Raw genomic sequence first — 19,415 nt, 5'->3', positions numbered from 1 at the left:
AATAGGCACGTGCTGGGAAGTTTATAACCTCTCAAATAACATATAGGAAACGTGTATCAACCAGTTATTATTATTCGGGTCAGTTTTTGAAATTATAAAAATCAAGAGATGACAAAAAAATATAATTTCTAGATGAAATTTCCTGGAATACATTTTTTTATGATAGGTACAAGTGCAGACGATTTCTGAACTATACGCTTAAAAGAAAAATCCAAGGAATTTTTGACTACTTCGGCCCACACATCAATATATCTCAGTATTTCTCACGTCTCGTCTGCCTCTTTTCGGACTCAGAGAGAATCTGATAATTTTCCATAGCTTCTGTGTTCTGTCGTGAAAAATGATAAGTTATCTAAGATTATTCCAAAAGAAGTAAATACCAGCTATAGGTGGGTAGGAGAAGCTAGGTACGTCAACCGCGTCAACTCTAAATAGTGTGAGTAAATTCTGATAAAGGGAAATAAGAACGGAAATAAGGCCACGTTTTCATCCGAATTATCCATTTAAAATAGTAATTTAACTTTAAAATAAACATCGTGTAGCGAGTAATTTTAGGCATACGAATGAAACAATGACCGGTTACTTTTGTTTTGTCAAATGAGGTAGCGCATCATGTACACTTATCGTGAATTATGATTCGGTTCAATACGTAGATATACCTACGAGTCGACTCTATGAGAAAATTTCTTCGCTTTTATCATCTCCTTAACGGTGTGTGAATTGATGAGGGAAGAAGGCGTATAGGCTGAAAGTACTTTTAGCAACTAAATGGGACTTTTATCAGAAGGTAGCCTATAAGAAATTCTACGTAACTTTTTTGCACGGTAGTCGATGGTACAGAAAAAGGAAACGAGAAATAATTGTAAAAGACAAAATTTAATAATTTAATAATAAAAAAAAATAGTAGGGTACCTAAATTACTTTCTTAGTAGCGTATAAACGCTATGCAAATAGAATTCAAACCGTATCGCTATTTACGGAACAAATCAACTCAATTAATTAAGAGGCTAAAAAAATTATGCAGGAAGATGTTATACGGGAATTAGTTCCAAACGAATGCTGATTAAGTTTGGCTAGATTTACCTTTAAAGACAGAGAAAGAGAAAAAAAGAAGCACGTAGAACAAAACGTCCTATTCTTAATACCTATATTTATTGTTGCATCTAATAGTGGGAATTTTAAATAACCAGAAAATATATACAACTCGGAGTCGGACTCGGAGTCGGAATTGTCATTTTGTATTTAAAATGAAAGCCAGGTAATTGCGTTCGCATCACGAATAATTTGTTTATGATCCTTGACATAAGACTGAAACCTAAAACGTATAATGAGATTGTTCAGAAGAGTAACATTGCCATAGCATAAAGTGTAATTGTAAATGAACCTGTGCCCATTCATATAGCGGAGCAAAGGGTGATACAAAAATGAAGAATTTATAGAGAGAGGGAAATTATTGCTACTGACGGGGGCAGAGCAAGAAGGACAAGGTCATTTGGTTTTTCTTATTTTCTGACGACTACGACGATGACGACGGTGACTAACCAGTAACTAAAAGTCCTGTATTCATTGTATTCGGTAATTAAAGCGAAATAATCTCTTTGTATGATAATTGGATATTAGTAAGATTGCTGTGTATACTGAGTATACTGAGAAGTAAAAGTTTCGACTAAAATTCGGATGGATGGATGGTTGTCCGTTTTTAATAATTTTAATGCATCTACCTGGCTTTTAAAAGATGTCATTAGTCTGCGTCGTTATTCTTTATTGCATTATTTAGTGGTTCGCAAAATACAAGTACAATAACGATGAGCCGGATTATCGCACACTGTTACGTCAACGACGATTTTTCTTAGATTTTCTTGGCATATTAAGTTCAGAAGGAAATAAACTTTACTTACTTTTTTCAAAATACTTACATCATAATACTGATTTGGGATGAAAACAATTCGCAGGATTAATTATAAAGAAATTATCAACAGGGGCGAAGCGATCGGGGGGTTGGGAGGCGTTGTCCCCCCCCCAGTCATTTTGGAGTTTAGTAATAAAAGTTGGCAATTTTGAGTGACAAGTTTGGCGAGTTGGCAATTTTGAATATTCAATAATGAACTGACAACTCTAAAATTTGCCAATTATGTTTAAAATTGTCAAAAATCAACACTTTTTAAAGAAAATTTCACAAAAAATTTTCGCCCTCGCTTCGATCGAGCAATACATATTTTAAACTTCTCTTAATGTTTCTAAACTTCGGAAAATTCATCAAAATCACGTTATATTTAATCATTTTTCATGTATATCTTTCAATTTTTCCAACTTCTTAATAAAAAATAAGTTGAATTCAACTCAGTTGCTTATTAAAGTTGATAGTAACTAGCCAAGTTGTTGGAAAATTTGCAATTTTGTAGTTGGCATTTTCAAGATCTTTGCCCCCTTAGTAAAATTGGTTTGCTTCGCCCCTCATCATATGTATATATATTTCAGTTTTGGCTTTGAAACTGTGGCATGGATTAAGATCATTTTTCTGGGTACCTATTTAAAAATTTATGATACTTATCTTACTTGGGAATCTCAATAAAATCGTCGAATCTGATTCAGCTGAAATTTTGTTCATTGAATAAGCATGTCATCTATACCTCAGAATCAAATTCTGAGCTGTCAAAAGTGATTTTTTTGATTTTTGGCAATTTTTGAAAATAGTAATGGAACAGCTCATTAGCATTTTAGGTAGGTATTGATTTTTTATAAAAATGAAAGAAGCGAGGTATTGAAATGAAAATCTCAAAATAGATTTCTTTTTGGCTTGGTGGTGTATTTTTGAATACCTACCCTTTTCAATTTTTCTGTGTTCGGTCTTCATTTTTTTCAGGTTTGATGCCAGGATGTTTAGATAACATTTTCGAAATTGGATTGTTGAGATAGAGGATTAAAATCAAAGGGTATCAATTCTAATTTTATCAAATTATGACAGCATCCAGCTTCTGCATTCATTGTAAAAAGTAAAAAGTTGTGCTTTCATTTTGGAAAGTTGAATTTCATTGTATTAATCATTTTAAAATAGTAGACATCAACATATCACACCACATTTTTTTTTTCAAAATTGGGAAAAGAAATAGAAGTTATTGAAAGGGTCCTATCCAAAAAATGAGTAAATATTCCAACTCGGTACCCTCAAAAACTTGAATTATGGGGCATATATGCATATTGGACACAAGGTGGAGATGTAAATTGGGCACATCGCTATACAGCAACAACTACCCATCTCGGGGGGAGGGGGGAGAACAAAGATCTTACAATTCAAGTGCTAACAAAGAAACCTGTTGAACTCACTCTCTCCGAATTGAACAAAACCAAGCTAGATTCAAAGAACATATTGTCCTAAAACCGTTGTAACCAAAATTTCAAAAACTCCCTCGTAATTTGTTTTTTGTTTTTACTCTCGCATAAATTCATAATTTTCGAAATACATTTTTGCTAGTTCAAATTCATATTAACTTATGTATTTTCGTCATATTTTTTCAAAAACTGGAAAAATATTGAAATTTAGCTGGTAATTTTAGAGCGGCTTGTGACCCGAACACTTTTCATTTACTTATACCTGAATTCATGCTTAAAAATCAATTTTGTTCGCGAGAGCGGAGAAGAAAGAAGGTAACTCACTCTCTATTGTCCTTTTAAATTTACCAGGAATTCAGTTCATTTTAATTTTGAAAAAAATCACCGCAGAAAAGAGAATTTAGCGAGTAAATCGAGTGAATATCCAATTAAAACGTACCAGATCACCAATTTTATTTAAGTAGACGAACAAAAAAGTTATTATCACGAGCTGCTTGCCTTCAAAATTGAAGGGGCACCGGGCAGACACGATTTTAAAATTCAAAATTTTCAAAATCTAGGACATAAAAAATTTGAAAAATTTTGAATCACGTTTGCCCCTTCAATTTTGAATATAGACAATTTTCATAACATTTTTTGTTCGTGCCCTGGAGTATTATGGGTTATAGGCATCATTTGAATGATTCAAACATTTTCTTATTTTTGATTTTTTCAAAGTAGTAAATTTCGAGTTTTGTAAAGTATGTGACTCCTTCAATTTACAAGATAGGCAAACAGTCATAATAACGTTTTTTGTTCGTCTCCTAGAGTACTACATACAGGGTGTTAAATAAAGCGTGGGCAATAATTTCACAATAGATGCAACTCGAGCAGACGAACAAAAAACGTTATTATGATAAGTTGTCTATCTTGTAAAATGAAGGCGCTACGTGCTCCGCAAATAATAACTTTTTTTGTTCGTCCAATCGAGTACTATGGGTAAGGGGCATCATTTGAATGATTCAAACATCTTCTCATTGTTGATGAATTTTTCAAAATTGGTGAATTTTAGTTCAAAAATGGGGTAATTTCTTCAATATGCAGACAGTAAGAAAATGTTTGAATCATTCTAAGGATGCCCTTAACCCATAGTACTCGAGTGGACGAACAAAAAAAGTTATTATGACCAATTGCCTATCTTCAAAATTGAAGGGGCAAGCACAATTTTTAAATTCAAATTTGGGGCACTGGAAATTTGGAAATTTTGAATTAGGTTTGCCCCTTCAAGTTTGAAGATAGGCAACTGGTCATAATAACTTTTTCTGTTCGTCCACTCGAGTACTATGGGTTAGAGGCATCACTTGAATGATTCAAATGATTTCTTATTTTTGATGAATTTTTCAAATTGGTAAATTTCCAGTTTTGCGGAGCACGTAGCGCCTTCATTTTACAAGATAGACAACTTATCATAATAACGTTTTTTGTTCGTCTGCTCGAGTTGCATCTATTGTGAAATTATTGCCCACGCTTTATTTAACACCCTGTATATCAACTGTTGAATTTTAGCGGACGATTTCCGGAACACCCTGTATAGCGATTACCAATTTTTAAAATGAATTGCTTCGAGTCATGCTCTGAATGAACTGGAGGGGGAGGGGTGGGGGCCTAATTTCAAAATGGATCAATCGCATTGAAATTATAGGTACGTAAATTACCAGTATAAACAAAAGTTTGTACAAATTAATTACAGGTAATACGTTTCCATCGAGAAAGAAAATATTCGTTAGGTTTGTATCAAAATTCGATAGATAAGGTAGCACATTTCATCCTAACACCATACCAAGGTAAAGATCGAGTATTAAATTTCCATCGGTTGTTAGTGTGCGCTAACAGGAACTGTATAACGACGAAGAAACAATACCATACGCTGTATTAGAAGATTACCTAACTCGCAATCATCAAAGTTTCGTCGGTTCATTGATCGTGTACTCTGCGTTTAGTTACCCATACATATTAATTATGCTCGTATATTATAATATTGCACCGCCAAGAACCCGTATAACAGTCGAAATGTCATGAAGGTAGGAAAAAAATAGGTTTTTGTTTTTCAACACGCACAGTTGTACGGATTTTTGTTACGAACAACGCACACACACCTATTCGATGATCGAATCTAGAACCGTAATGCAGATAGGATGCATATAGGTACTGAGATGATGCGGAAAGGGTTAGATGATGATGAAGGGCTAGGTGGATGTTGGGTTCATCTTAAAACAGATGTAATTTGAACGTGTATTGTGTATTGGAACAGGTGAAGCTGCATGCGAGAGTTATTGCGCCACCTTGGTTGTTACAAATATGTATGTATGTACGCAAACGTTCACCTCGTTTGGCTGCCCCGCTCTTTTCCTTCCCCTGTCTGTTCGAGAGTATAGGATTATATAACGCCGCCGAAATAAAGCACTTATTCGTAGGCAGGTATAGGGTAGAGGTAGTTGTAATTAAACGCAGAAATCTATTGAGAAAGTTATCAAAATAAGGAATAATTGAAATAATCGTGTCTAGCGAATCAGTCAACTGAGTCAACTCTCCAGAAATAAACACGATTATACATTTTAATATTCCCAGAATGTCGGTAACAATGGGACATTGGACAGTGGACATGTTTCAGACGACGCTATGTAGAACGTTATATGATGGTTCACAATGACCTCATTTCCATAGCAATTCTTTTCATCGCTCTGTCTCAAGTCAGTTGCCAATAATGGAGATGTTTTGTTAAACGACTCGATGATCAAAGCTGATCAAGTGAAAATTACCTACATACTAACGTAAGGTAGTGTACGAGTACCTTGACGTTGAGAAAACATGGTTGCTGCTTACTATACACAAATGCAAATCATTCGTGAATGGTAAATTAACGCTTTATCCTAATTAAATAGTGGCCGATAAAGTGCTACCAATTATCGTTGTATGAGATACGGATGTCGATACTAATCTTGAAACAGAACGAAATTACCAATTCGACTTCTCAGTGGTCGGCCCCAGCTCTTGGACGCGGCGGCGAGTCCGTTAAAATAACGTACCTACCGAATACCTTTTATTAATTCACCACAACAGCAGCGGCGGCGACGGTACCTGTACCTATGCTACCTATACATATACTCTTGGAATTGTCTGAGAGGATGTGAAGATCCGGTGCTCCGGATATGAACTATGCTCCAGCCACCTGCTACTCTCAGGTCTCTCGTATTCGGTTTTTGATAACGGGCCGCGTAGACATGCGCCCTTTTCATATAATTCAATTCCATACAACAAGTGGAAAAGGTCATTCTTCGGTTATTAAGCAATTTTCGTCGGATTTTCTCATGTTTGACTTTGAGGATCCGGTTTACCGGAGATGATGTTAAATAATATGTACTTACACGTTTCGGTAATTTAGGCAATTTTCTGCTTAGATCGATGTCTAATGTCTAATGATTGTCTGCTCGTCGTCACCGAGACAGAGACGGTAGATGATGCAATTGAATGTAAGGGGTTGGGGGGGGGGGGGGGTACGATGAGAAGGTCGTCGAATATTTGAGAAAAATTGAAAATTCGATGACAGATTTATGTGAACTGATGATTCTTAATCCACGTCATGCTGACTTTTGAAAAATTGGAGAAAAAAAATTCGGTCAATTTTCTGACATTATGCTTGACTTTTTGAAAACGTCCATTTTTCGAACTTTTTTCAAAATAGAGTGTCTGGAAGGGCACTGGTGAGTCGTGCCAAAAAATTTGTGAATATTCGAACTTACAGCTTACCTACCCTCGAAAACCTAACGAATGACACGTCACAAGTCTTTTTTAATTTTTTGTGTTTTTTTACAATGATGGAAAGGACTGGTAGATGGAGTAGAAATCAGAAGAGCTGGATCGAAAAATCAGCCAATATTTGAAATTTCGAACTCCGCACCTTCAAATTAACGACATTCTTCGAAGATTTAAAAAAAAATTTGATCATTTGAGAGTCTTATACAGTTGTAGTTACTCCTTGGTATGTCGAGATCTAAGTACAACTTTGTCAAAAATATTGTAAAAAAGGCTTCCACTGATATTTTTTCTATTCTTAAAAGATAGCTTTCATTCTTGTGTCATACCTACTCATAATGAAAAAATCTTTTTTCCAAAAGTTCAATTTTGAGTTTTTCAACTTTTAATCCCTCCCTCCCAGATATAAAATTCAGGAACAAATTGATGGTAATTATTTTACATACAAGACCGTGGAAGGGAATTTGAAATTTTATGCAAGATTTCAGGTGCTGAATTTTTTTCAAATTTTATGGAATTTTACAGAGTTTAAGTTTTGTTTACAAAAGATGTTAAAATTTGATCTAATTGAGATAGAATTGGTTTACACCCTATTTTTAACCTCTCTAATTCGATTAGTAAAGGTTTCGAGTTGTTTTAAAGCATCTCTATGCATACCTGATTTTGGATTTTTTTTCATTTTTTAAAGAAAAAATCCATAAAAAAGAGCTCTTGTCATACTGGAGTTATCGTTCTCGTAAACTCTTCAGTCAATTTGACCTTGGGCACAGTTTCCCATAATTCATTTCTGTTGGTCCAAATTTCAAAATTCATATTTTTGTGGAATTTTTCAAAAACTAAAGAATCCAGGAATACGTCAAAGACTTCAAAATGAAGCCTTGAAACCACCATCAATTGGTATAGGAAAAAAAATGGCGTAGAATCGAGTTTTCTGTTTTCTACGTCAACTTTTTCGTAATACTCGTAGCCAAACTTGACTTTTTTCAAAAATTAATTGTTGAAAGATGAAGATAAAAAAAATTCTGAGGGCTCAAGATCGGCTCAAACCCGCTGAAAATTGATTAAAGGGAAGTTGAAAGAATGTAAATCTATCTGTTTCTTCTTTCTTTGTTGACTAAATTTTGATATTTTTTATGGGCTGAATTTGAAGGAATTTTTAAAAAAATTTCGAGATTCGAAATAAGAAATTTAACATTTGAAACTTTGCATGATTTTTTGAAATGCTTTTTCGGTTTTTATTTTGGTCTAAGTCTAACTAAAAAAATTATTCTGAATGAGGATGCATCCCTTGTGAAGTGAGTACTTACGCATTTTTCATAAAGAAGAAACTCATTTTAAAAAATTTAATTTTGAAAATTGCGATGACCACATAAGTTTTAAATTTTAAATTTTGATTACCCCGCCCAATTTTTTACAACGTATACATTTTTGGAAAAATGTTTTCCAGGTCATTGACTTCAAAATACACATTTGCACGATTTTTTACAACTTTTTGATTGCTTTTAGAATTATTTTTGTGTTTTATGAAAATGACCGACGGCAATTCTAGTAAAAAAAATACTTGCCAAAAGTGACATAATAGTTGATTAAATGCAGGCTAAAAATAGTTTGAAATGTCAAAAAATTCCACAAAACTCAAAGAGATATTTACAGACATTTATGAAGTCATTGAAAATAACGTTAAAGCTATCACAGTTTGGTAAAATAATGTCAAAATATTGTTCATATTGCTAAAAAAAAATTTGAGAAAGTTTAGAATTTTTTGAAAAAATATGCAGAAATTGATAAAAAAGAATCAATGAAATTACAAAGCATTAAGTACCTACTATAGAATTTTAAAAAAAATTGTGTATCGCCGTATTTTGAAAATTTTTAACGTTTTGAATTTTTTTCTCATTTTATGACATTTTACCTACCTATCATTTTTTTCAGATTAAAAGAAAATTTCATGCATGATTCAAATACCTACCTACTCAGTACATTTTTCGCATTTTTTTTTCAGTTTCATCGCTTTTTGATACGAAATATTAATTTTGAACCTTTTTAACGTCACCATTATAAGTTATCTTGAACAATTTTACAGACATTTTAAAAATAATCTTGTCAATATTTCAATTAATTAAATTTATTAATATTTTTAAAAAATTCAGGAGTTTTCTTCCCAAGAAATTTTCCGATAATTTAGCCATTACCAGCCACCCAACTCTCCTAAAAAATTAGAAATAGATATTGCTTCGTGTTTATTGACGAAACAATTAACCTACATTGTTTCTTTGAAAAATTATAAAAATTCATCGTCCACGAAGAAAGTTTAAAATTCTCACAAAACGATTACCTAGATACACTTCTTTTCACACTTGCACTCGAAATCAACCTCCATATCAACAAAATAGGTAACCCAACAGATAAAGCTCCTTGCTGTTTTCCATTCTTAAAGATAAAACTTATGTTTCATGTACGAGTATGTAGATGTAGGTACCTATAGGTATCCTTGCGAAAGTGATTACTTTTATGTGCTGCTCGTCTGCTGATTCACTACAGGGAAAAAAACAGATAAATATTTTCCACGAGTTGGAAAATGTTTTTATCTGAACTCTGAACGTGTGGTTTTCACCAGCTCTGTTAAATGATAACTTGCGAGTACCTATAGCATACACGGTTCAAAAATTTGTAATTATAGCACCAAGAGTAGTATAGTATAGTTATTAAAGGGTAAACATTTTACGCTTAAAATACTGATAATTTAAAAAGCGAAGACAGCTGAAGTTTAAAAGCGATAAAAGTGTGAGTTTACATGTACACGACTTTGGAAACGTAGAAAATTTTGAGATAACTTCGCTATGGGATATATTGCTGAGAATTGTAATGACGCAAATGCTCATACGATAAGCTCGATTTTTAGCTAAGGCATAAGTGTAGAAAGAATATAGGTACTTAAGTATAGAAACATCCCATGTTTTAAATTTAATAGGTACCTAGTATTTTTTTTAAAGAATATGTTTTGTTTTTTCGAAGTACCTAAGTACATATACATAACAATGCATATTTGTATAGGTACATTATTAGGTGAATTTCTTGGAACGTAAATCAGGTGATGTAAAAAGAAAGGTCTCTATTTAGAAAGTTGAACAAGTTTTTAAAAATCCATTTCTTTGAGTAAACAACGTGGACAAATCAATAACTTACCCCCAGATCTAAAAGGAATTTTAAAAAAATTGTTTGTAACTTGCCCAAAAGCAGTTAAATTCTGCCTAAAAAATTGAACCAAATCAAGAGAAGAAACTTGAACCAATCAGAAATTCATTGTGCTTTTCAATTCATTTCCCATGCAGCTTTCCAGGTATCCAACTCAAATACATAACTGTTCTATTCTAGTGACTTCTGGGTGAGGGCAGAAGGAGGGGGATCTCAAGATGGAATTTTTTTACCAAATTTTAAATTTTGAAGTAAGCCGAAGCCTGTATTTGAATTTATGAACTATCTGCACTTAAAAAAACACCAACAGTTTTCGTGCAAATTGAAAGTTTTTAACTGGACCTGTTTTTGGAATCTGAGTAAGAAATGTTTACCTATATATTTTGATAAAAAATGTATAGTGTAACTTGGTCTGTTTATTTTACATACCTGTCATTTTATAAAATTAGAAAAACTCGAGTATCAATATTCTTTATTTTCATTTCCGTCAAGTCTTGATTTTTTTTTGATAGCTCTTGAGATAATGTCACACAATATTATAATTAAGAAAAATCACCCAATCTATGTAGATATTTAGTATTTACTTTACAAAAACGATGAGTTCTCAACTCTCAAGACTCAAGTTGTATTGTATCAACCATCGATGCTCCATTTTGCCTTTTGCGTGTTAAGGTTTTTTAAGTCTCTTTACTTTTCATCAATTCTGATTCTTCTCCAGGAACGCTATGAAAATTATTCCATTTTATTTTACGAGTTGTATTTTGTGATTTATACCATTGTATGTTCATGCTATATACCTCCTTCATCTCCTTTGAATTCATGACCTATACGAGTACAGAATTATACAACAACTGGTTTAGATATCTCATGAAAAAAAACATCTTTATTCATTTGTAAAGTCATTATCAACCATTTGGAAAATTCAATGTAGCTGCTCGAGTGGGTACCTAAAGTACATTTAATAAATGAAACGGGAGTTGCGTAGTATTATACAGAACACTGGTATACACTTGTAGCTTACTTATAGTACTATTCAAATCTTCCCTCGTCGTTCTGAGATTGGGCGTGATTTAGCGTGGGCGGAAACATATTTCTGGTCCATCCAACCAGCATCTTTAACTTTAATTTATACATTTGTTACACTCTTGGAGGCGAAAGTCGTGCTATAGATAACGCGAGAATATAAACTTTTATATACTCGTTCGTACGTTCCATAGAGATGGAATCTGGTTATCCAGTCTTACTTCGCTGTTAGCCTATAAAATGGAGCATGTATCTGGTAAACAAGACCTACCTATCATTCAAATACATAAAATACGTATACGTAGTAGAGATATAATTGTGTCTGTCTAGACGTATGTCTGTTAATTTTAGTCTTTTCAGGTTTTGAAAAGGATTTTATGGTAATTTTTAAAAGATTTTCATGTTAAGCATAATTTTCATGCTGCGTTTTATGAGCATAAAATTTGGCGGTATTTTCCGAAATTTTAAACCTCACACAGGAAACCGGTATTGTACCTATACCTGGTGTCTAAATTGCTCATTGCTGTATTTCATGTGCGTTACATCGTTAAACAATGGCTATAAAATTATATTATAGGCCTATTTGACGAAAATTGAGAAAAAAACTTGAGGAAAATTTTCAACACATTGTTGAAATAATTTTCAATAATATTATTTTTTCAGCGAAAATAGTATATCAATCAACACTATCGTTACCATTTATACCGACCTTTAATCTTATCAGTTTTAAAAATGATTTTTATTTTTTTCACTTTTTTTTTTTGGTCAAAAATTACGATTTTTTGGCCAAGAAATTCTGATGTTTTTCAGTTTTGTTTATTTTGTTTTCTGAAAATTTGGCAATGAAGCTTTTGAATAATTATTTTGAATTACTTAATATCTCAATAGAAAATTTATAATTTCCAATTTTTGTAGAAAATTACTTGAAACTTGCTATACTTGATGAAGTTGCCCCCCTCTCTATCTCACAATCAGATTATAATCATTTCCGAGCCAATCTGGAGTGACCATGGAAAAGATGCATTGTGGAACTATATCAAAATTCCATCAGGATTATGATTAATTTATAAAATTAATTAAAGAAAATTGAAATTTGGCTGATATTGTATTTTTAACCTTAATTTCGGATCAAAATTGTTGGTGGTGTCGTGCTACTTCTGCAGCCACCACTCCACCAGTTGTTTTTTGGATTTTCAGTAAGTACTGGAAAAATTGTTATAATAAGGTAAAAGTGAAAGTCAACCCCTATAAACTCGGAGTTGTTGTTTTATACTTTCGATGGATTCACTTCAGCACAAAATTTTCAAAATCTTGCTGATCCACATCCAAAATTTTTTCTATCTATGCGTATTTTTAAAAAAAAGGTGTGTCGTTCTGATACGTACGAAGACAAAATGCTGAAAATATTATTTCTATTCCTCAAAATTGATTGATGGGTTTTTGAGCTGCCTACAGTCGCCAGCAAATCTCTGAATTTTTCCATTTTCGAACAAACTTATTAAAATCATAAAATGATTATGTACATACTACATAGGCTATTTAAATCTATGAAAACTATTTTCAAAATATGAAATTTATTGCTTCTATGAATTCGGATTTTGTCATCTTTTTTTGAAATTTCATAATTTTTCGTTAATTTAGGGTAGGTAAGTATAGTGATTTCAATATTTTTTTAAAAAATGTTTTTACAAATCTAATTTTATTCTTTGTAGCACTTTCATTTACCCAACACTTTTTTCTGCAGTTTGAGTAAATTTTTCTGAATTTCAACTCTTTTGAGTGTTTTTACTTTCACACGTTTTTAATAAGTATGTACTTCTTCATGCATTTTTGACAAATTCTTCGAAATTTTATCACTTTTTGATGAGTTTTAGTAATTTCAATATTTTCAATTGATTTGCTTAATTTTTTTTATGCCTTTTTGTTGGCAAATTTCACTAAAACTTTGTCATTTTTTGTTGATTTTATTGCTTTTTTGAGGTTTCTACATCATTTTAACTTGAAACATTTTTTCAAACACCCTTTTCATGCATTTTTGATCAATTTTCCTATAATTTCATGGCGGTTTACAGTTATTTCAATTTTTTGAGTGTTTTTACGTCATCTTAATCGGTTTTTAGTACTTTTTCATGAATTTTTGACAAATTTCACTGACACTTCGTTATTTTTAGGTAATTTTTCGACATTTTAAAGCTTATTTGAGTATTTTTTTATACCATTTTTACCCAACGTCAACACTTTTTCTTAAATTTTACGAAAAATTTCTCATTTTTGGGCGATTTATACCTATTGTTTTTAATGCTTTACATGAGTGAGCAAAGGTTACTAAAATTTTAACGTATATTTTTTTTTTTGTATTACTGATTTTTATGGTTTTTTGAGTATAGGTACCTATTTTTACATTATATTATTCTAACTCTTTTTCATGCATTTTCGTGGATGCTGAAAATTTCATTATTTTTTTGTTGAGTTACTTACAGTAATTAATTATTTTACTCGTATAGAGATGAGTATGAAACCAATTTCAGCTTTTTTTGTTTGTATGTTTTGTGAACTTACATTTTTTTAAATCAAAAAATCTCTGGAGAAAATATTGGATTCCATTTGGCATAAACTGTTTCTGAAAATTTTCTCCTAAATTGGTCGAAAAAGTCACAAGGAGGATCGATTTGAGTTTGTAAGTTCCGAATTTAATTCTGACCCTTTTTGTGACATTTTTTCAGAACTGGAAGCCTAAAAAATTCACTGGAGGCTCCAGAATGACTCGAAATTATTATAAATTGATTTTGAAAGCGAACAATGAAGCATAAATCAAATTTTCGGCTTTTTATGTTGATGCGTCTGAGTAACTGTCCATAAACCAGGAATTTTTCTTTTTCTTCTTTTTATACAATAATTGGATTAGAAACAGCAAAAACACAACCTATTTTGAAAATTTCGAACGAAACGCTCACAAAGACGCCAAATCTAAGTTTATAGATGCTGAATTTAAATTCGATCTTTTTTACGACAGCTTTTTCATAGCTGAAAAATGAATCCACATTGAGGCCTTAGAATGATCGGAAACGCCATTAATCGACTCGCGAAGTCGAAATTGGTATACAACCAATTTTCGACTATTTACGTCAATTCGATCAAATTCCAATTTTTTTAATGTCAAATTACCCCAATTTGAATTTTTCAGAATTTGTAGAAAATCGAAAAATGAAATGCAGTACCTGAAATTTGATTTGGTAGGGCGTTCTCAGTTCCCTCCAGACAAAAAAAAGGTCTAATAAGTATGACCAATGCGTACGAACTTACAGATTCATTGGTATTTTATGGTTCGATGTTCATTCTATTATGATTTTTTTTCTTCAAATACACTCTTTTCTTAACAATGGAATCGTGTTTAAAAATATTGCACAATATTAATTAACGACGAAATGGGAGGCGGTGGCGATGGCGATGGGGATGGCGGTGTTTAGGTTATGGCGCAGACCGAAGTGCACGCAGGAAGGCTGTTGACCAGCATCTTATAGTCTTACTCACTGTGATAATAGGAAAATCTTGTTAGCCAGCGGAAGTTTCATTGCCCATTGTGTTGGCTGATGAATTTAACGTGATTTTGACGTATTTCTGGTTCGGCTTCTTCTAGCTCGAGCCGATAAAACCGAGCTTAAAAGCAAATCACGTTAAGAACACGAATTATTTCGCATTGTTCGTCACCTTTGTGTTTAGTCAGCGAGCAACAACTGCGGTAATACCTACATTAATAAAAAAAAATTTCTTAAAATGTTTCTCATGCTCGTCGGATTGTCGAGCCACGAGAGACGACCGCCGTAGGAAGCTAGTTGTAGGTAGTTTTAAATTTGATAAATTTATTGACACGACTGAATGTACCTGGTAGGTACTGTGAGCTTGAAATTTTTCAAGGCTGAGTGAAAATCTTGTTTAACCTTGACATTGCTCGTTTCCGCGAGAGATGAGATGGTGAAAAGAGTATAATACGCGTATTTCATCGCGGGTTGCTTATTAGGATGTGTTTACGTGTATTTGCCTTAATCAAAAGCATAAATTTTCATCATTATGGAAATTTTTTTCCTTCGTAGACGAACCGTATGTGTGGACGTCGGTTGGATGACGTAAATAAAATAGATTAGCGTGTAAAAAATTTCAAAAATTAATTTACGTAACCATTTAACATTTAACGCGGATAAATGATGGTGGATTATTTTTCAAGCATATTTTTATTACTTACTTGGTGGTCAATTTTTTTTCACCTTTCTTGCAATTCCTAGAGCTATTCTTATTACGAAGAAAGTCGTTTAATTTGATGATTTTCGCTGCAACTATAAAAATAAAATTATGTTCAATGAACTTCGTCGAATAAAAAATTATTGTATCAGTACCTATTCGTTTCATCAGTTATCGCCGTTTAAAGCAGACGAATATGCAATTTTATTAACTCCTGTTATTCGCATTGATATTTCGCCTTGTATGTTTCAGGTAGATAATTCAAGTAACATTCACACATTCGGTATTGCAGAAGTTGAAACGAACAGGGACACTTGTTCACAAGGCCATAAAAATACTGCTTCGAAGGTGAGAAATTTAATACCTAAGATTTTAAAGGATGGTAAAGGAAGGACGTTCTATAATTATGAATAATTTTTAAATATTTTTATAACTACAATAATGAGGAAGAAATTTACAATTCAATGGCATCAAAACCAAAAAACTGATCTCACATGTTGACTTGAGCGCAAAATTGACTTTCCATGTTAGGTAGAGGTACATACGACTACGAGTATTGGTTTCAAGAATGCTAAGTTCTTCAAAAATTATTTCTAAAAAGATCAATAAAATGTTTCTGCCAAGACCAGCGAGGGGGAAAATTTTTTGATTTTTTTTCAAATATTTTTTTCATTTCATTTCTTTTGCATAAAATATGATTTTTTGATCCTACCAAGAACTCTACGTGAAAATTTAAAAGAAACAAAATTGTAGAGTGTGAGACATTCGCGAATGGAAATGAAAGTCAAACTTTTGAATTTAAAGCAGAAAATAGTATCTACGTATAAACTAAACTTTTTAGAAAAAAATGAAAAATTTCTAGCTATACAATTAGTTTACATTCTTGATGGTTCCTTCAAATGAAAAACAATGAAAAAAACAGACAAAAATTTTCAAATAAAAAAGTTTACTTGATTTTCCGGCTAAAATGTTTCATTATTTTTTTTAATTTTTGTGATGCAAAATTTTTCAGAATTAAAAGTTACCTATACCTAAGGTGAATTCCTGTGTTAATTTTCGAATTGAATCAAAACTTTATGAAATAAAAAGGTTTCAAATAGTCTTGCTGGTCCTTCTGATCCTGCATGTTCTGCTTTTGTACTGATTTTTACCAAAAAGTACTATTTTTCGAACTTGGGATTTTTTAATTCATATCCTCCTTTTATAGAATTAAAAAAAAAAACAACAACAACATTAGTGTGTACTGTGTAGTCGCAAGAGGGGAAACAATTCCGCGCGATTTGAAGGTCAAAAGCGATTTTAAGATTGAATCGTAATCTAGGACGTATTTAGAAAAAAATAAGCCGGTATTTCATTTTTAGAGTTTTTGCGCGAAGCGCGAAAAAACTCTATTGTAATCACTTTTTCATAGTCGTCAACGTCGTCGTCGTCGTCGTCGTCGTCAACGTCGTCGTAGCATTTTAATTATTAAAATGCTAAGCAATATGCAAAAAATTCTGATGCCGGGTTCTTCGAATTTTTGGAAACCACTTTCCAAAATGACGTCGAAGAGACCCAAAAGTCGCCAATAATGACTCAATTATTGTCAGTGGTTCATAAAGAACCACTTTCAGGTGACGACGATCCACTGTTTGAATTGTTGAAGTCTCATTACAACCAGATAACCGATGTTACTTTAAAAACGAAGCTGCGCAACACTTTCTTAGACATACCTAATAAAACAAATGGATATAGAAAAGGGAAATAATGGAGCTATGTTTAAATTCTTACAAGAACAGTGCAATGCTAGCAACAAAAAGAAAACGTATACATATAAGCGAAAAATTTACGATGTTATAATGGCTGGAACGGTAGATGAGGACGAGTTACTTGACGACAAAGAAGAAAATGTTGATGAATCGACAAAAATTGGAAGTGTAAAAATTTTAAAGTTTGAACCGTATTGATGTCTATAGTTAGTATTTTGTTTTGTGAATTTCCGATTAAATCCATTTAAATAAATTTGAAAACAGCAAAAACTCTCTTGTAATCAGCGAATAGCTGATGGCTTGTTTTTACGCTTCCCCTTCCCGAGGGTCCGCTCCTCTTTTCAGAAAATAGTGCATGCCTCTGTATACCTATGGCCTCTATCGGAAAATTTTCAAAACAAAACTTGTGTATCTGCGAACATGTAGTTTCTATAAAAAATTTCGATCTCAGCCCTCACTTCCCTCCAATTTCAAAAATTAGATCCGCAAAAACCCCGAAATTCATTTTTTTGTGATTTTCATCAAAACTACACCAAATAGAACCTCATTCAAGAGAATAAAAGTTGTTCAGAATCAAAAGAAAAAACTACCTACACCTAAAGAGAATACGTCCTCCTCCCCCTCATCTTTGGAAGATCTACCCCCTTTCCAAAATTCTCAAGTGATGAAATTTTATAGCAAAATGCCAACTCGCAACTCTAAATTAAAAATTTACTAATTTTTCAGAACTTGAAGTGTTCGAAGTATTTGAAAAATGTCCTGTCAAAAAGCTTGCTTTTTAATTTTGGCATTTTGTTAGACATCTTGAATTATACCCCCCCCCCTTTTTTTTTCAATTGACAGAAAACTTCACGTTGGAAATTGAAATAAACTGACCCTATTTCTTATGTGAAATGTAATTTCAATTTCAATCCTTAATGATAAAAATGACCTCGTGCTCTAATTTCAATCGTATATTTACCATGTACATATTATGATGAAATATAAATTTTCAAATTCCATCCATCAAATTTTTCCTATGGACTTCAAAGTAGTACCTACCTAGATGAAATTACGTCGTGGAATTAATTTTTAGGATTTTTGCTGCCATTAGTTAGAAATCTTGGTATAATTTGGTAAATAAATTTAATCGTTGCGGTCACAGCCAATTTCGAATACGATGAATTTAACCGTATTGTATAGGTAGGTATAGGTACCTACGTAATTTCACAATCGAGCTGAAGTAAAATTAATTTCGGGTTATTCGTAAAAGGTCAACATTTTATCTGCAGCAACGAAATATGGATCGAAAAGATACCATATTCTTGTTTGAAAATTTACGAGCGGAAAAACAAATCGAGATCCGTAGGTCAATTTAATTTATCTGTAATTCTGTATAAATTTGAATTGAAGTAAACATTTGAGTTTGCAAGACGTACCTACTACCTATACACATGAACATTTGTATACGTATCATATTCGTGCAATAATTGCCATTTGCCATTTTCCGTTTATCTCATTTCGCAACTTTTGTTTACATACGTTCTGCCTTCTGCCCCTAAGTATATGAATCGTACCTATCTAGTGACTTCAGTCACGATTGTTTAACTTTAAAATTATCATCGATAATTTTTTTTTGCGTTATATCGATAGTTTTTAAAAATGCTGATTTTGAACCATGGTCTGGTACAACAAAAATTGTACTTTTTAAACTTGGTGGAAAAATTTTTCAGCCAATGGAGATGTGAGAATATGCCCTGTGTTGAGAGTGAGACGTTGCGATAAAATAATGTTGACGTGAACATTTTGTTTATTCAAATGCAAATTTTCATGCAATTATAGGCATACCTACAGCATTATGGAACTTACTGCAATACCTGTCCTGCGAAGAGTCGTAAAAATATTTTTCTGTCAATTAAATAATTTACAGAATTAGGCTACCGCGTCCCACAAAAAATTGAAAGCATTATTTTTTTTAAAAAAATTGTTTTGAATCTATACCAGTCCTTCATGATTAAGATATTTATTTCAATGTCAAAAAATTCTCCAAAAATCGTCTCATGGAATGATGGAAATTTTCTTGTTAGGTATCTTAAGAAAATTTGCTGATGT

This window comes from Planococcus citri, chromosome 2 (assembly GCF_950023065.1).
Source record: "Planococcus citri chromosome 2, ihPlaCitr1.1, whole genome shotgun sequence".
NCBI lineage: Eukaryota > Metazoa > Arthropoda > Insecta > Hemiptera > Pseudococcidae > Planococcus > Planococcus citri.
Note: the sequence above shows the minus strand (reverse complement) of the source record.